This window comes from Bufo gargarizans, chromosome 1, assembly GCF_014858855.1.
Source record: "Bufo gargarizans isolate SCDJY-AF-19 chromosome 1, ASM1485885v1, whole genome shotgun sequence".
NCBI classification, from domain to species: domain Eukaryota; kingdom Metazoa; phylum Chordata; class Amphibia; order Anura; family Bufonidae; genus Bufo; species Bufo gargarizans.
Window position 1 is genome coordinate 356,054,033 of NC_058080.1, and position 15,621 is coordinate 356,069,653.

General features: G+C 42.7%; 1 protein-coding gene across 1 annotated transcript in view; it reads left to right on the plus strand.

Moving 5' to 3' along the window:
* The window catches only part of LINGO3 (leucine rich repeat and Ig domain containing 3), a 107,254-nt gene that overhangs the window by 66,820 nt on the left and 24,813 nt on the right, over positions 1-15,621 (plus strand). Inside the window, exon 2 of the mRNA XM_044283210.1 lies at positions 11,418-11,497. The gene's annotated coding sequence lies outside the window, so the exon portion shown is untranslated. The remainder of the gene's footprint in view (positions 1-11,417; positions 11,498-15,621) is intronic.

Genomic DNA, 15,621 nt, shown 5'->3' on the forward strand with positions numbered 1-15,621 from the left:
CTTTTCTTCAGTTTTCTTTGTTTAGTTGGATTACTTTAATCTCTCTGTATTGTTGAAACGGAGATGAAATAACCTTTTATTAAAAATGTTACAAAAAACCACATGCTTTCAAAGGGTGTCCTAATTTTTTCACATGACTGTATATGACTGTATGGTTCGTCTCCTGCTCAGTATTGGAAAAGGTGGGACTGCAGCGCATCATCCGAACAGTGGAAAGGATAATAGGCTGTGGCTTACCTTTCCTGCAGGATCTTCACACTAGCAGGTGTAGAAAGAGAGCTGCTAAGATTGCCTCAGACCCCTCTCACCCTGCTTGGTCCATCTTCAAGCCTATGCCTTCAGTAGTGAGATACCGTTCAGTGGCTACTAAAACTTCCATGTGCAGGAACAGCTTTTTCCCTCAGGCAGTTGCTTTGCATAATGCAGAACCTCGCTAAAGCTGCTATGACTTGAAAGCATTACAGCATAGAACTGAAAACGAACACTTCTCCCTGTTTATTGCCACTAAACCTTACATACTGTCCTTGTACTGTTTTGTTTGTGTCTGTCAAGAAACTGACAAGTCAGATTCCTTGTAAGTGCAAACTTATTTGGCCAAATAAATTGATTCTGATTCTGAAACCTTGGACCTTAGATCTGAAGTCCTGGGAGTTCCTGATTTGGTGCTCTGTATTTCCAACCAGAGGGGCTAGGATGTTGGTATTTAGCTATGTTGTAGGTCACCAATAGGCAATAGGCATGCAAAGGCTTCTTTCCATGTGTATCTTAGGAAGTCCATATATACAACGAGGAGCCTCCCCAGGGTAGAGGAGATCAGTCATGGTCCAATCAATAGCTTGGTCCTTTTTAAGATGTAAGACTTCTATGACCTTTTTTTGGTAACCGCTGGTTGGGTCCCTTCTTAAGGCTTTATACGTGTTATCACTATTGGCAGACATCTGTCACATAATAGTTTTAGTCATGCAAATGCAATCAACATCTTACCTCCATGACTCAAGCACAAGTCACCAGTATTTAATGTTAGAGAATTCTCATACAAGCTATTATAATTGATAAAGCCAGTTGAATGACTAGCAAAACATCTTCAAGGAAAAAAATATATATAACAAATCCAGTTGCTCTAACTTATTACTGCTGATATATCATGACCTGAATGAATGAGAACCTTCACAGATAACGTAGAAGATGATAAATGTGATGCATCCACTGGTCCCACTTCTTCCCCACCCTTACCACACACTCTTTTCGGGAAAGTGGTGAGTCCAGTGGAGAAATGGCGCCTGCACAAAGATTCTTGCTCAAATACTATTGAAAAAGTCACAAAAGTGCAGGGTGTAACTTTTTCACACCACAAAAATGGCTTATTTAAATGTGGGGGTTTTGCATGTCAAATGCTATTTTTAGTTGCCTTTGTGTGTATTGTGTCGAAAAAAATAATGTTTCAACACACTGCATTAACATGAACATATCCAATTGAAAAATGCCACCAGCAAAATAACATGTATGCATCCTGCAATTCAAATTTCTCACTCAGCTAACATCCAACAGTGGCATTTTTTCCTGCAAATACACATGTAAAAGAAAAGCATAAAAAATGGCAAAAATTGCACACAAAAAAATGTATGAATCCAGGCTCCAGCCTTACAATTTGTAAGATTGAGATGGTTAACTATTTAGTTTGTTACTCTTTTGCTAAATGTTTACATTTTCTATACATCCCAATGATCTGAAGTCAGAAATATCTGCAGAATAGCCACCTACCAGACAAATTAACTGGGTCAGTGTATACAATAAAAAGCAGTAAAAAAGTAAATATAAAAATCAAAAAAATAATAAAATTATTATATTAAAGGGAGTCCATCACCAACCTGACCGGTTTTAAACCGATCACATAGTTCAGTGGGACACACACATGACACAGATAGTACCTTTGTTTCATTTTTCAGATGATACAAATCACCCAAAAAGTAGTTTTTTATAATATGCTAATGAGCCGTGGGAAGTGCCCAGGGGCGCAGAGTTTGCTGAAAGTGCCCAAGTTCCCCTGCCTCACTCGCGCCTAACTCGCCCCTCAGTAAACTCCAGCCAACCCTGTGGCTCTGTGACATCATATTTTCCTATAGGCCACTCTCGCATCGCTGCCAGGCCAGGGCATGTGGAGTGTTCTACCCACTGTGGGCATAGGCACAGAGATATGCAGTGCGCATGCGCCGATTTTCCAACAGTAACTGAGCCCTACCAGTACTTCCCTAAGTCCCTGTAGCTCCTTTAATGTTGCTGTTGGTCTCTTGGCAGCCTCCGGGACCAATTTTTTTCTTGTCTTTTCATCAATTTTTGAGGGACGTCCAATTCCTGGTAATGTCAATGTTGTGCCAAATTTTATCCACCTCTTGATGACCGTCTTCACTGTGTTCCATTGTATATCTAATGCCTTGGAAATTCTCTTTTACCCTTCTCCTAACTGATACCTTCCAACAATGAGATCCCATTGATGTGTTGTTGCCTGTTTCTGGACCAGGACTTTTGCTGTAAAATGCAACTAAGAAAATGTCGGAAAGATCCAACTTGAACAGCTGATTTTTATATGGGGTTAGTCAATATATGCTTGTTTTGCGGATCCACAAAACACTACAGCCTTCTGAATGAGGCCTAAATGTGATTGGCTAGTTCTGAACACAACCACATCCCCAATTATATGAGGGTGTTCACAATTTTGTAACCACATTATTTAAGTTTAGTTTTTTTCCCCCCTATAAATGCAGTTGTTTTTTTCAATGGAATTGTGCAATTGTATAGATTATGGGTCAGATTGAAGGTGGAAATAAATCTCATAATAATAATAATAATAATATTGGATAATGATAGATAAAAAAATATAAGAGGTTGCCACACATATCCACAGTTGTCTCGATCAACCACTATGGGAGTTACCAAACAGTACACTTGTGGGGATAGATGTGCTTAAAAATACCTTAGCTCATATGTTTTCAGTTCATTGCTTGATTGACTATTTAGGACCTTGTGGCCAACACTGCACTGTGCGCAGGATTCATTAGTGTATACATTAACTTGTAATTATTGGTATATGGCTAGTTAAGTTCTTCATAGTTTTTGTTATACCCAGTGTCAAGTTCCGGGTGGTCAATGTTTCATTATTGGCATGAGTCAGTATACCAAGCAAAGAGGAGTCCTTCTGACTGGCAGGGAAGGTTGTGGCTAGTATTTGGGTAGTATTTTGTTTGACACTTAGTTTATTCCAGCTGGCAATGCAGGAGGCTGTGGCTAGCAATATGTGTGCTGTGCCTTACACCTACACTGTGACTGACGCTGGGGGCTATTCTGTTTGGCAGGAGAGGCTCACATTGGTAAACACCCTGTAGCTGGTATTGTATGGTGTAGCAAACTGATACACATCCGAGCAGTTGCAGATCTTCAATTAAAAAAAGTGATTGAAATTAGTCTCCTGCTTTCAGAAAGAAGTTCCACAGCTGATGTGTATTTTAAGAAATAATGTTTCCACTTATATAATCCATTAATCCCTTAACACATAATGACATAGGTATGGAATGCCTCCTCTATAGGAATCATGCCATACGTATACAGGACAGTGCCATCAACAGTGGGAGAGTGACAGTGATTGGCAGTCCATCTCCCACTGCAACAGCTAGCATCCTGATAGTTTAAACCCTTAGATGCCATGGTGAATCGTGACTGTCCGATCTAAAGTATTTGTGTCAGCACCCTATGACACGATCAGTGGGTGACCATTGCAGCCCGGACCTAACAATGGCCCATAGGTAAACCTCTGCCTATTAGGCCATGCTTCAACTGTCAAAATGGGGAAGGGGATTGGAATTAATAACATTTTATTTAATAAAGTCCCTCCAAATACCTGCTGTGTGGAATAAATGATGCATGCCTCATGCATAAGATAACATTTCTCGGCATATATTGGAAAGAGGTTTTGGTCCTTATTGACAAAGGGGGTAAATTATTAAGAACGGCGTTTTAGACTCTGGTCTCAATACCACTTCAGCTGGCGGTAGAGGCGCTGAATGGATGTAGAGCCGCCGGTCTCTATATAACTTTAGCGTATCCATATACGCCTGTGTAAATGTACGCCAGCTCTCTTGCTGGTGTAGAAAATCATAAATGGGACAGCCAGCCCATGTCACTCTTTTTTTAGTCCTGCCGTGAAAAAGGAAAAGTCGCAGACTATATCGCATAAAACCTTTGCACCGCAATCTGTGGCATATATCTGTTAGTAAATGAGCCCCAAACTGTATAGTCTCACTTTACAGGTGGAACCATGAATCTGCATTTTCAGTTTAACTTTTTCCATAAGACATCATTTTATTGTAGAAAAGCACTAAAATGTAAAAGAAACTATACATATTTGGTGTTCTGTATAACATGTAGAATAAAATCGTTGAAGTGAGTCTTCAAAAAAGGTTCATTCTTTATTGGTCAATTTAAAGATCCATAAGGTGCATATATTAAAAGCGAAACGTTTTGCCGCTTGCATGTCGTCCTTCATCATGGCATAACATAAAATTGGCAGCATAGGCAGATCCATTACATAATAAAAAAACTAAAAATACACAACTCGAGTCTGATTAGACTTAGCACCTGCATTAACTTTTTCTTTTTTTTCCCTCTTAACATTTTCTATGTTGCTAAAACAAATAGATGACATTTATAAAGTACTATAGCAAACATGCATTGTGCATAAATACATATGCAATTCAGACACCCCACAGTAGAAATACTAATACAAATATGCAATATCAGAACGTGAATATATAATCCCTTTGGTATGCGGGTATCTAATTTAAATATCCAATGGAACTCCCTTAATTTAATTCTCTGTATCCAGTCACCACCTCTAAATGGTTTAAGTACCTGTTTACATCTTTGTACTCTGAAACATGAAAGGTCATCCAAAATTGTGGTACTGCTGGGGTATTTTGGAATCTCCCTTTCCCCCAAAACAAACAACAAAAATGTATAAATTCTGATTGCAAAATTATTTGTACCCCAAAATGATGAAATTGATAAATCAATAGGAAACCCTCATGCAGCTTTATATATAAAGAAAAATTAAAACAGTTAAGGCTCTTGGAATACGATGATGAAAAAGCAAAAAAAATTGCTTGGTCCTATAAGGGGTTTTACACTCTCTACATATTGATACTTAACTTTACCCATTCTTAGGGTAGGTTAATAATATCAAATTGGTGTTTGACTCTCAAAAAACCCCAATAATCAGCTGTTTGATGGGTCCACGACATTTATACAAGAGCAACGTCTTCTTTAATGTTTACCTACACGCTGCCTTCCCACGGCGGTGCAGAGTAATTCAAGGTAATTCTTACATTCACTTGAATGACATGAACAGCTGCAATTACACTGCATCACCACTACAAGTGAGAAGGCAGACAGGTATACATTGGAGAGGATGCAGCACTCCCATGAGCACGGTGGTTCCATCAAACAGCGGAAAGGCAGAAGTGGTGAAAGTTGGACCCTTGCTGATCTGATATTGATGAACTGTTGGAAATACTATGGTCACCATCTGAAACCCCAGCCAGCAAACTTAGTAAATGCTACTTTATCCTCCTTCCTAAGCTGCTCTGGTTGGTAGGAAGCTAAGGTTAACTCTAGGTTCTTTACCAGAGCCTGCAGCAAAGATGCACTTGGCTGCTTGGGACCTAGCTTACTCCTGTGGAGTAAGGTAGCAGAAAACCAATGCAAGCTACCTCCCAGTATGACCAGTATGCAAAGAGTAGTAGACCAGCAGGGTCAGAACCAGGCAAGACAATTAATGTCAAAACAGCGGATGAGGGGTTAATCCAGAAACTAGTTACAGTTAGAATACCAGGAGAAACAATATAAGCCAATTCAGTAGGCAACAGCCTGATCCAGAAAACAAGAGTCGGGATACCAGGAGAATCAGAAGAAGACAAATCAACAAATGAGGGGTTAAGCCAATAAACAAGCCAAGGTTGCTACACAAAGGGTTAACAAGCAGGTCTTGAGTTCATCCACAAAGCACAGAAGTACAAAAAGAGCCAGAGTACTGTATGCAATCACAGCCAACTGGCAATGACTGAGTAGAAAACTCAAATCCCCCACCTAGCTTTTGGATTAAACACTGAGCCGGGAACCTGATTGGCTTGGCTTCCAGCCTCACTTACAATTTGACCAATTGGTGATTGACTGGTGGGCATAAGGAAATCGAAGCTGACGAAGTGGAATTCGATCCGAATTTCAGGAAAAAATCGATTCGCACCAAAGACGAATTTCGTCACGATTCGTGGTAATGAATCGCATTTTTTCATAAAATGGTTGCTACACGTGTGAGGACATGGCGAGATTACCCATAATGCCATGCATGCAGCCAATCAGCAGCCAGCCAGCCTTGTGATGTCACAGCCCTATAAATAGCCTCAGCTATCTTGGATTGTGCTATTTTCCTCCTGTGTACTTAGTGCAGGGAGAGATCTCAGCAGGCGCTAGGTACAGTGCTAGAAAAAACTTCATTGTGTAAAAAAAAAACGATTTGCAAGAGCAGGGAAAGATTATTCAAGGTGTAGGGAAAGGATAGGGAGGAATCATTCCACAGCTTTTATGTTGAATACGGTTCAGTCGGGGAGGTGACAGCCTGGGTTAATAGGAACAATCCAATTACACCTTGCTGCACTGACTGATGATCCAAATTGCCATTATGCAGCTCTGTAATTCCAGCAAACCATTCTTATTAGCGTGCAAGTGCTCTTTGATGCAGGCATTAACAGGGTTTATTACAAGGAAATATTTCTACGTCTTATTTGTCCTTGTGTGATGCAGTTAGGCCCCTTTCACACGGGCGAGTATTCCGCGCGGATGCGATGCATGAGTTGAACACATTGCACCCGCACTGAATCAGGACCCATTCATTTTTATGGGGTCTGTGCACGTGAGCGGTGATTTTCACGCATCACTTGTGCGTTGTGTGAAAATCGCAGCATACTCTATATTGTGCGTTTTCCACGCAACGCAGGCCCCATAGAAGTGAATGGGGCTGTGTGAAAATCGCAAGCATCCGCAAGCAAGTGCGGATGGGGTGCGATTTTGACCCTCCGTTGCTAGGAGTGGATGGAGACCCGATCATTACTATTTTCCCTTATAACATGGTTATAAGGGAAAATAATAGCATTCTGAATACAGAATGCATAGTACAATAGCGCTGGAGGGGTTAAAAAAAATAAAAAATAATTTAACTCACCGTAATCCACTTGATCCATCACCATGGTAAAAGATCATGTGATGGACCATGTGATGACCGGAGTGACGTCACCACAGGTCCTTTTCCTGCACACAGCACAGAAGACAGACAGAAGAGATGCCGGGCTGCGCGAGCAAGTGGATTAAGGTGAGTTAAATTTTTTTTTTTTTTTTTTTTTTTTTTTTTTTTTAACCCCTTCACCGCTATTGTACTATGCATTCTGTATTCAGAATGCTATTATTTTCCCTTGTAACCATGTAATAAGGGAAAATAATACAATCTACAGAACACCGATCCCAAGCCCGAACTTCTGTGAAGAAGTTCGGGTTTAGGTACCAAACATGCCGATTTTTCTCATGAGCGTGCAAAACGCATTACAATGTTCTAAAACATTTTTTGGCTTGTATTAGTGGGGGAAAAATGGCCTTATTAGCCGTTGTGTGGTGAAGTGCTAAAATGACAGCCCTTTTGTGGCGTGTATTAGTGGAAAAAGAAAAAATATATTTGCTGTTCAGCGGTGCAGTTATATGTTCTAAAGCCGTTTGTGGTGCGTATTAGTGGCAAAAGAAAAATATATTTGCCGTTTAGCGGTGCAGATATATGATCTAAAGCCTTTTGTGGCCTGTAATACTGGAAAAAGAAGAAATATATTTGCCGTTCAGCAGTGCAGTTATATGTTATAAAGCCCATTGTGGTGTTTATTAGCAGAAAAAAAAATATATATATATATATTTGCCCCTTTCTGTCGTGTAATAGTGGCTAAATAAAAATATATTTGCCTTTCAGCAGTGCAGTTATATGTTGTAAAGCCCTTTTTTGCATGTATTAGTGGCACAAAAAAAGTATTTGCCGTTCAGCAGTGCAGGTATATGTTATAAAGCCTTTTTGGCGTGTATTAGAGGGGAAAAAGGGCTCATTAGCCGCTGTGTGGTGAATTGAGAAAATTACAGCCCTTTGTGGTGTGTATTAGTGGGGAAAAAAAAAATTGCCGTTCAGTGGTGAAGTTCCATTGTACTACAGCCATTTACAGGGTGTATCAATAGGATAGATACGTACGTCCTATTAGCCGTTCTGTGGTGAATTGTGATTGCTGTATTTATTTTTTTGGGGTGTGTTAATTGGAGAAAGAATATGGGTAAATTGATGGGTGATTGTAGACTTCTTTTTGCTGTATGGACCGAATTACGTAGATCAACCATTCAGTGGTGAAATTGTTTTGCGATACAGCCTTTTTTAGGAAAATTGATGGCTGATTGTAGACCGATTTTTGCTGTGCAGACTGAATTAAGTCGATTAGCCATTTAGTAGTGATTTTTTTTTAGATACAGTACAGCCTTTTTTGGGAAAATTGATGGGTGATTGTAGACTGCTTTTTGCTGCACAGACCGAATTATGTCGATTAGCCATTCAGTGGTGAAATTTGTTTGTGATACCCCCTTTATAAGGAAAATTGATAGGTGATTGTAGACTTCCTTTTGCTGTATGGACCGAATTACGTTGATTAGCCATTCAATGGTGAAATGTATTTGTGATACACCCTTTATTGGGAAAATTGGGTGATTGTAGACTTCCTTTTGCTGTATGGACCAAATTACGTCAAATAGCCATTCAGTGGTGAAATTTCTTTGTGATACAGCATTTTTGGGGAAAATTCATGGGTGATTGTGGACTGCCTTTTCTTGTACGGACCGAATTACGTCGATTAGCCATTCAGTGATGAAATTTGTTTGTGATAAAGCCTTTTTTGTGAAAATTGTTGGGTGATTGTAGACTTTGTTTTGCAGTATGGACCAAAATGCGTTGATTAGCCATTCAATAGTGAATTTTTTTGTGAAACAGCCTTTTTTGGGAAAATTGGTCAGTAGCTGTAACTCCGGTCAAGGAAAGTATATGTCCTTTACAGCCCACTGGGTAAATGTGGTTCCTGGCCAGCCACACCAGCAACTTGGGCAGGTGACAACGCTTTCGCCTCCACATTCTCATGCTGTTTTTCCTGCGACAATGTCTGCCTCCTCATCCTCGACTGTGTACTCAGCCTCCATTTCAGGGACAATTCACAGTGTCCCTCCAGCATACCATATGTGCAGGGCACGGCGGTGTCAGACTTTTCTACATCTCGTTTGCATGGGCGAATGGAGTCACACAGGGGAGGAACTGCTCCGTGTCCTTCATCAAGAAATCAAATCCTGGTTTTCTCTGCAACAACTCAAAATCAGAATCATGGTGACCAACAATGGGAAGAACATGGTGTCTGCGCTGCATCAAGGAGGGCTGAGCCATGCGCTCTGCATGGCACACATGTTCAATATGGTTGTCAAGCAGTTCCTGAAGTCTTTCACCCATCTGAAAGACATTCTAAAAATGGCCAGGAAACTTTGCATGCACTTCAGCCACTTGTAAACTGCCAAACACATGCTCCTTGGGCTGCAGCTGCAGAACAGCATCCCCCAACATAGGCTGATATGCATAGGCTATCCCCCAACATAGGCTATATGTTGGACCAACTATAAAAACAGAGAAAGGCCATAAACGATTTCTTGGTGATCCAAGCGGACAGGAGTACTCCTCTGTGTAACTTTGATGTCAGCCAGTGGCAGCTCATGCGTGACACCTGCCGTTTGCTCAGGCCTTTTTGAGGAGACTACGTTATTTGTCAGTCACCAGGATTACGGGATGAGCAATTTCATTCCACTTCTTCATGTCATGGAACAGATGCTGGTAAATCTGGCTGGTCAGGGGACTGGAGACGTGGTTCCAAGATCTCACGGCCACATGAGCCCTGTGGGGGCTGAACTAGAGGAGGAGGAGGACATTGGAGCACAAGCAATGCGTAGCGAAATAGGTGGCTTTTACACACAGGTGACAAGAGAGGAGGAGCAGCCAGAGGAGCTACAGGATGATGATGAAGAGGAGGCAGAGGACCCAGACACACCATGGCAGTATGCAGTGGAGAAGGAGGGAGTCCCTTTGAGTCACTTGCACAAATGGCCGGATGCATGCTCACTTGCTTGCATAGTGACAATGGGTGTAGGCATCACCATAGCAGCCATAGCAATGGCTATGGGGCCCTACGCCACTGGGGGCCTGGGCTGCCAGCTGAGGATTATTTATTTTTTAAATTCATACAGCATTGCTACAGGGGTTGCAGGCCCCTCCAGGACAGACAGAGAAAGCTCTATCTGCAGGGCCTGCAGGCTGTGGGCGGTGCAATAGGGGGCAGCTGCAGGCAGAGAGGTGTACCTGCAGTGAGGAGAGGGAGTGGTCGCGCTCCCAGTGTGGGCGGCAGTCCTACTGGCTAGAAGTGGAGGAGATGGAGCGTACAGCGAAGCTGCGTGCTGCTGGGCCTGGCAGCGCTGCTGGAGTGTGGGCGTGCAGACGTTCAAGTGGCTGTGTGGTGAGGGCTGGCTGACTCTGGGACTGGTGAAATTTACTCTCGAGTCCTGGACCATTATATCTGGGGAGGAGGGGGGGAACAGGACCCTGGAGGTCTGGACCAGTACATTTAAGGAGAAGGAGGGAGCAGGACCCTGGAGGTCCAGTCTAGTCCATTATATAGGGGGAACAGGACACTGGAGGTCTGAACCATTATATCTGGGGAGGAGGGAGGAGCAGGACCCTGGAGGTCTGAACCATTATATTTAAGAAGTGGGGAGCAGGACCCTGAAGGTTTGGAACATTATATACGGGGGAACAAGACACTGGAGGTCTGGATAATTCTATTTAGGGGGGAGCAGGACCCTGGAGGTCTGGACCATTATATTTAGGGAGGAGGGGGAAGCAGGACCCTGGATGTCTGGACCATTATATAGGGAGGAGGGGGGAGTAGGACACTGGAGGTCTGGACCATTATATTTAGGGAGGAGGGGGGAGCAGGACCCTGGAGGTCTGGACCATTATATATGGGGAGTAAGGGGAAGGAGGATCCTGGAGGTCTGGACCATTATATAGGCAGGAGGGGGGAGCAGGACACTTGATGAAGAGGGGATATCTGTGACATCAGGGGGTTATATAGTATATGATGCTATTATATGTCATGGTATTATACACAGATATTTGGATACAGTTTTAAGTAAGTAAAAAGGAATAGATGGGTAGTATTGTGTGTTTAGATTAAATCTTAAAGCTTTCCTCTTTCCCCTCTCCTTTAAAGGTAACGTTTAATGATGACACGTCTGGAAGTTAAAAAAAAAGCAAGTCTGTGAAGAGGACACTTCACAACTAGTCTTACAAGTAAGTCTAATTTCCCCCGCTCCCCACCACACACACACTTTACTTTAAAATACAATTACTAATAATTCGGTTTTTTCAATTTTTCATGTTTATCAGATTTGTCACTTTATCAGTTACTGAATGGTTTTCAATTTTGACTAAAAATGTTCAAATACTTATTTGGTTTTTCCTCTGACTTTTCTATGCTCATGGCGGTGGGAGATTTAGGATGGGTGTGGGGGTAGGAGGTCTATGAGGGGTGTTTGGGTGGGAGCTCTGGAAGGGGTGGGAGGTCCGAGAGGTATGTGGGGGTGGAAGATCCGGGAGGGGGGCCCATAAATTTTTTCGCTATGGGGCCCAGACATTTCTAGCTACGCCCCTGGTAGTGACAGCTGAATTGTCACCATTCGGCAGAGGGATGACTTCTGGCTCTCCATCTTGTTGGACCCTTACTACCAGTCCAAAATGGGGGCCTTTTTTACACCCGCTGAGAGGGAGGACAAACTGAACTATTATAGACACATCCTATGTAGTCAGTTGGCCGCTACCTATCTGCGCCATCTTCCATCCTCTCGCAGGTCGGACCAGGGGGGCCCTCTGCGCATACGTACCACTGCCATTGCTGCTGGGGAGGGGTGGGGTGGCAGGAGTAGTACCAGTTCCATCAGCAGCAGCCTGAGTCTAGAGTAGCTGATGAGCAGCTTTTTTCACCTGCCTAGGAATAAACTACTCACGAACAGCAGCATCCTGATCTGGAGCAGAATCTGAACCAGCAGGTGGTGGCATACTTGGAGAGCACCTGGCCAGCCGACATTAAAGATCCCCTGGACTACTGGGCAGCCAAACTGGATTTGTGGCCGCAACTGGCAGAGTTTACCCTGAAAAATCTGTCCTGTCCGGCCAGTAGTGTGGCATCACAGTGGGTGTTTAGTGCGGCGGGGGCCATAGTTACCCCAGGGGAGACTGACCTTTGTCAAGATGAATCAGGCTTGGATCAGCCAGGATTTCCACTCACCAATGCCTGATGCATCAGATTAGATTATCCATGCTGCCTCACCCAAATCTTGACAAAAGAGACCGGTTTCTTCTGGCTACCTGCCTCAGCTACTATTCTGATGCTGCCACCCGCCTGATGCCACACATCTGATGCCAAGTGCTCCTTCTTTCACCCACCATCTTCAGCTGGTACTGGTATTTCCCCCACCTCCACACTATGTCACTTTGCCACTCTGTGGCCTCCTCATGCTGCTGCCACCTCCACACGATGTCACCTTGCCACTCTGCGGTCTCTTGATGCTGATGCCACCTCCACACTATGTCACCTTGCCACTCTGTGGCCTCCTCATGCTGTAGCCACCTCCACACTGTCATTGTGCCACTCTGTGGCCTCCTCCCGATTCTGCTACTGCTGCCGCCACCTCCACACTATGTCCTTGTGCCACTCTGTGGCCTCCTGATGCTGCTGCTGCCACCTCCACACTGTCATTGTGCCACTCTGTGGCCTTTTTATGGTGCTTCCACCTCACTACTATGTCATACCGTCACTCTGTGGACTTCTCATGCTGTTCTCACCCTCCCCACTTTATGACTGGGCTACTAGTCATTTATTTGACCCTTACTCTGATCTGTCAGAAAGAAGGAAAAATGAGAGACACAATGGATCCTGTCTGTATAGCAGCTGTAAGGCCTGTATGGTCCCATCAGAATTGGCTTGTGATTTGGTAGCCAAAAACAGGAGTGGGTACAAAACACAGAAGACATGCAAATATTCCATTCACGTGTCATCTCTGTTTTGGATCCACTACTGTTTTTTGTTTATTTTTTGTATTAGCAATGCTGATGGATTACTGACCAAATGCTGACCAAGTAAAGGCGGATGCTCAACAGACAGGATCAGTTTTTCAGATTTTGGGAGTTATTGTTGGGACGGATCAGAAGAAGGGCAAAATAATCAGTAACGTCAATACAAACTTACTGCTGACACCCTCTCCACTCTATCGAGGGGCTCTACTTGTATAAGCATTTAATAGAACAGGTTCTGTAGGAATCTACAGTCAGGTCCATAAATATTGGGACATCAACACAATTCTAACATTTTTGGCTCTATACCCCACCACAATGGATTTGAATTGAAACAAACAAGATGTGCTTTAACTGCAGACTGTCAGCTTTAATATGAGGGCATTTACATCCAAATCAGATGAATGGTGTAGGAAGTACAACAATTTGCATATGTGCCTCCCACTTGTTAAAGGGCCAAAAGTAATGGGACAATTGGCTTCTCAGCTGTTCCATGGCCAGGTGTGTGTTATTCCCTCATTATCCCAATAACAATGAGCAGATAAAAGGTCCAGAGTTCATTTCAAGTGTGCTATTTGCATTTAGAATCTGTTGCTGTCAACTCAAGATGAGATCCAAAGAGCTGTCACTATCAGTGAAGCAAGCCATCATTAGGCTGAAAAAAAAAAAAAAAAAAACCATCAGAGAGATAGCAAAAACATTAGGCATGGCCAAAAAAACTGTTTGGAACATTCTTAAAAAGAAGGAATGCACCGGGGAGCTCAGCAACACCAAAAGACCCGGAAGACCATGGAAAACAACTGTGGTGGATGACCGAAGAATTATTTGCCTGGTGAAGAAAACACCCTTCACAACAGTTGGCCAGATCAAGAACACTCCCCAGGAGGTAGGTGTATGTGTTTCAAAGTCAACAATCAAGAGAAGACTTCACCAGAGTGAATACAGAGGGTTTACCACAAGATGTAAACCATAGGTAAGACTCAAAAACAGGAGGGCCAGATTAGAGTTTGCCAAACGACATCTAAAAAAGCCTTCACAGTTCTGGAACAACATCCTATGGACAGATGAGACCAAGATCAACTTGTACGAGAGTGATGGGAAGAGAAGAGTATGGAGAAGGAAAGGAACTGCTAATCTTAAGCATACCACCTCATCAGTGAAGCATGGTGGTGGTAGTGTTATGGAATGGCATATTGTATTTATTGATGATGTGACTGCTGACAAAAGCAGCAGGATGAATTCTGAAGTGTTTCGGGCAATATTATCTGCTCATATTCAGCCAAATACTTCAGAACTCATTGGACAGGGCTTCACAGTGCAGATGGACAATGACCCAAAGCATACTGCAAAAGCAACCAAAGAGTTTTTTAAGCGAAAGAAGTGTAATGTTATGCAATGGCCAAGTCAATCACCTGACCTGAATCTGATTGAGCATGCATTTCACTTGCTGAAGACAAAACTGAAGGGAAAATGCCCCGAGAACAAGCAGGAACTGAAGACAGTTGCAGTAGAAGCCTGCAGAGCATCACCAGGGATGAAACCCAGTGTCTGGTGATGTCTATGCGTTCCGGACTTCAAGCTGTAATTGATTGCAAAGGATTTGCAACCAAGTATTAAAAAGTGAAAGTTTGATTTATAATTTTTATTATTATTATGTCCCATTCCTTTTGGTCCATTAACAAGTGGGAGGCACATATGCAAACTGTTGTCATTCCTACACCGTTCGCCTGATTTGGATGTAAATACCCTCTAATTAAAGCCGACAGTCTGCAGTTAAAGCACATCTTGTTTGTTTCATTACAAATCCATTGTGTTGGTGTATAGAGCCAAAAATGTTAGAATTGTGTCGATGTCTCAATATTTATGGACCTGACTTTATGTGGAATCAGCTGATGACAGGGTAAAATAAGTGCGCTTCTTCTTGACGCTAACATCGATCAGTAAGGCTGAGTTCATAGTTATTTGGTCAGTTTTGGCCCCATGACTGCCCAAATAAGTGAAGTATGCAATGATGCTAAGAGTGACGCCTGTCATCTGCATGTCATACTGACTCACATTATTATTTCACTACCACAGCAGACTCCCTATGTGTGTTACTGCAAGGCACAGTGTTCTACACAACTATAAAGGCTCTCTGCAGCCAGGAAATAGCAGTTTTTTAACGCTATACGCCGCAAATAAATTCGGATCTAACCACATTTTTTTTAGAAAATTCATCGAACTGGCCAAATCAAATTTTTTTAATATTCACTCATCTCTAATGACAACTCTACCAGCACAGCCATGAAGAAAATCTTAGCTGGTTAAGCTCCTGATAGCTATCCTGCAGATAGGTCATCAATATC